The sequence below is a fragment of the Frankliniella occidentalis genome, unplaced genomic scaffold (genome assembly GCF_000697945.3).
Source record: "Frankliniella occidentalis isolate FOCC.00 unplaced genomic scaffold, Focc_3.1 Scaffold84, whole genome shotgun sequence".
Lineage (NCBI taxonomy): Eukaryota > Metazoa > Arthropoda > Insecta > Thysanoptera > Thripidae > Frankliniella > Frankliniella occidentalis.
The window spans coordinates 43451-47424 of NW_026267213.1; positions in this window are offsets into that span (position 1 = coordinate 43451).

The window sequence follows — 3974 nt, forward strand, 5'->3', positions numbered from 1 at the left end:
AAAAACACCTTACTTACCCGAAGCACTACTTGGTGTTATAAACTCTGGATCGCCTTGAAGCCCACTAGCCCAGTCTTGGTTAAGAATTGCAGACTCAGAAGGAGAATATTCTAGAGAATCTGCATCTGAAATATAAAGAAAACATTCTTGATAAAGTAATCATTTAAATATTTAAATCTCTCAAAATACCCCCAAAAGCACAAACCAGAACTCTCGGTCTCTGCAGGTGTGTGGGTGGAGTTGGGTGAAGCTGGCGATGTTGGTGCTGCTAAGACAGGTCTTGAGAGGTCAGGTGCTCGATTTGATGTTGACGTGGAGTTAGCTTTCAGAAGAGCATTTAGCATCTTCCTTCCTTGGCTGAACATTTTGACGATTTTGACTCATGAGCTCTCTGCAACAATAAATTTCCAAACATTAGATAAGCAATTGAAATTTAAAGACAGTGGGAACTATTTAAGTTATGCCAAAAGTTCAATTTCCTAATGCTTTCTCAAAAATGTCTGTAGAGGAAGACATAATCTACATTCAAGACCATTGAATGCAATGGTTTTGACATTCACTTAGGTTACAAGGCAGGTGTTGACAAGAAAATATGAATTATGACACCGGCCAATGGTTTCTTTACTAAACTTTATTACATAATAACTAGAAGTTTAGATTGTACGGAGATGCATGCTGAATCGCATTTTAACCATTAAGGTTATGTGCCGTCAAATTGTAACTTAACCGCATTATTAGTAGTTTTATTTGTGTAACAGTCAATCCAAAGATATTGCGTACTATTCCATAAAAGAAACAAAAGCACAGAAAAATTTCAATGACTTACCAAAACTTTAATACACAAAACGAACAATCTCTGCAGGCCACCTCCACCTCCGCCGGAACGCACAACCACCACTCCAGTCGCCAGCGCAGAGAGGCAAGGCGTGCGCCGTGCGCGCAGCGCGCAGTTAGAACTGTTTCGTGTGGACTCCGGCCCGCTTTTATCAGACCGCACCTTTCGTTTATAGCGGAAATGTGGTATTTAGGTTTGAAATACCGATTCCTTACCCAAGACCAAAAAGATGCAGCATCCCTCAATCTTTAATTATCCACTTTTATATTATTTTACCCCAAAATGTCACTTAGAACACTTTTGAACGGTCACGACAAAGATACAACTCTTTCGGGCGAGCGCTGCGAAGATCGGACTGTTTCGAGCGTGCACGGCACAGATCGGACAGTTTTGGATGAGCGCGGCCAAGATCGGACTCTTTCGTTAGGAGGCATCGTGTTGTAAGTGGTGACTGCGACCGTCCGGACGACGATTCAGGCACTTCATAGCTGGTGCGCTGAGTTTGTAATTGAAAATGCTCTCTATACTCAGCTTAGAAGCGCCAGAGAAGACCGCTTAGACGGGTGGCGTGAAGTAAGCAGGCGCCTGGCGTGACAAGCGAACGCTGGAATCAGCGCCCGTCCGAGTACCGTCGCCGGCGCCGGCCGGGCCAGCTGCGCCGCTAGCGTGCGAGAGAGAGACTTGTGAGCCGAAGCCGCCTTGAAGTTGCACGCCGGGCGCCGGGCGAGGGGGCCGCCACTCCTGAAATCATGTGTACGCCCTCCCTGAAATCCTCCCGAAATCATTTGAAATCCACCTGCAATCATGAAATCATGCGTAATCTACCAGCAAACGTTAGTCTGAAATCCTTAGAAGGTCATGTAAAAACCGCCGGAATCACGTAAAATCCGCCGGAATCTTGTGAAATCCGCCGAAATCCGGTAAAATCCGCTGAAATCATCTATAAGCCTTCAAATCAGACATAATCTGCCGGCAGGTTTTAGCTTGAAATCTTCTAAAATAATATGTGAAATCCGTGAAATCATGTGAAATCACGCAATCTTTGCAATCATGTGTACATCCAAAGAGAGAGTGGTGGCCCCCTCGACGCCGGGGCCCGCTCAACCAGGACAGAGAAAAAGGGGGGTGGGGGCGACCAGTGGCCCTTCCCCTTGCCCTCTCAATTCCCCTCGCCCTCTCATGTCAGCTGTAACAGACAGCTGTAACCTGAGGTATGACAGAGGTACGTATGGCACCAAGTTCCTGCCAATCGGCAAGAACTAACCTTCCAATCTTGCGCAGGTCCTGCATCATTTTCTCCAGGGTGGGCTCGGGAGTCTAATAGACGTCGATGTGTTGTTGGTAGGCGTCCTCCTCCCTGAGTGACGGGATCTGCTGGCCGTGGATGGAGGCAGCGAACTGGTCTGACTTCAGCTTGTTCATCACGAGTCTGGCGCACTTGGAGCCGATGCGCTGCCGATGACATCAAGAAGCTTCCACAGATATGTGGGGTTCTTAGCCAACAAAGTAAGTCATTAGCGTAGGCTGAGCAGCCAATTTGGCTACCAAAAAGTTTAAAATGTGCCTGTTGGCTGGCTAGAATCAAAAGTTCAATGGTAAGGTTTAACACTATGAGACTCAAAGGGTCTCCTTGTTTAACACTAAACTGCATGCGTACAGTACGGGTCTTGCCAGAAGTCGCAGAGTAGTTGAAGAGTCTTTATACAGGTCCTCAATGAAATAAATGAGGGTAGGGTGTATAACATACTGTTTCTTGTTTTAAGAATAGAGAAAATAACAGATAAGGGCACTGAACCAAACGCGTTACAATGGTCAAGCCACGCCACTGCTAGGTGGCGGCTCGAGACTAAGGCCTGTTGCAGGATAAAACTGGGTAGATGTACGCTAGCCCACGTCTCGCGTAACGCACTGGTAAAACAGGTGTTTAATTTTGAACGTCAATTGACGTTTAAGTTCAAGTGTGCATTTTCTCGACACTTTGTGGTGTCTAAATTTGTTATACGTCAATTGGTGTTTAAAGTTTCGACACTTCCGAAACGTGTAGCAGCTGTACACCGTATGGTTCCCTATTGACAGCATACAACTGTGTGTGCCCAAGTGTGCAGAATTTAAACGTTTACAAAACGTCTAAAATTTGCACACCACGCAAGTGTGCAACTTGAGTTAAACACCATGTAATGTGCAAAATTACAACTTGCACACGTTGGTGTGCAAATATTGCACACTTGTTTTACCAGTGCGGGCTTCGCGATATCTCACGAAACACTGAAACGCTGTGACGCGCCTGGCATACATTTACCTAGGCCTGCGGCACTGACACCCGATTCGGGCAAAAGGCACAGCCGTAAATAGGCCTTCCACCCTAAAACTCACAAATTTTGCTTCTCGGGGTTTCTTGTGGATTCGATACTCCACCGGACGCCATCAAAAATATGAGAGAAATATCAAAGTGTTTTGAGGTCTTTTCCATGTGGAAAACTCCCTCTGGTGCCTTTATGGTTAGAGATAGAACCGAACGGACGAAATTCGGTCCACAGAACTCTACCTTTGACGATTTACCACTTCAGAAATCAAACAAAGATATTTAAAAATTAGCAATATTTTCCAAATGCTTTTTCAATAGACCGTTCTCGGCCAATTTTTGAGCTAGAAGTCCGAAAACCAGTACAGTTCTTGCTTTTTATGATACAAAGTTGGAGTACAAATTTCACGTACCTAGCTCACACCGCTCTCGAGTTATCGTGATGACGTACAGACGCGAAAATTTTTGATCACCACTGGATTCGCTGATCGCTCCTCCAATTATGCTTAAGGGAACACTTGCTTGGCAGAAAGTCCTTTTGGCGAAGAAACAGCACGAGTGAGTGGCAGCCGCCAACCGCCCAAGGCGAGAGGCGAGCGGCTAGGACGCCACTGAAGAGCGTGTTGAAACAGACACGCAGTGTCTCCAGGTCGAGATGTCTCTCCATTACCCTTTATGTAGCCAGGACGGCTGTCCGCATCCGGGCCCGAGCGAGCGGCAGCGAAGAGTCCAGGAAAAACGTGTAAATTTATGTTTCGCGGAAGTTCGCACAAGATGTCTCTTGAGATATCTTGTGATTAATTAAGCGCAAAAGGCAAACGAGTTTAATTGAACGTG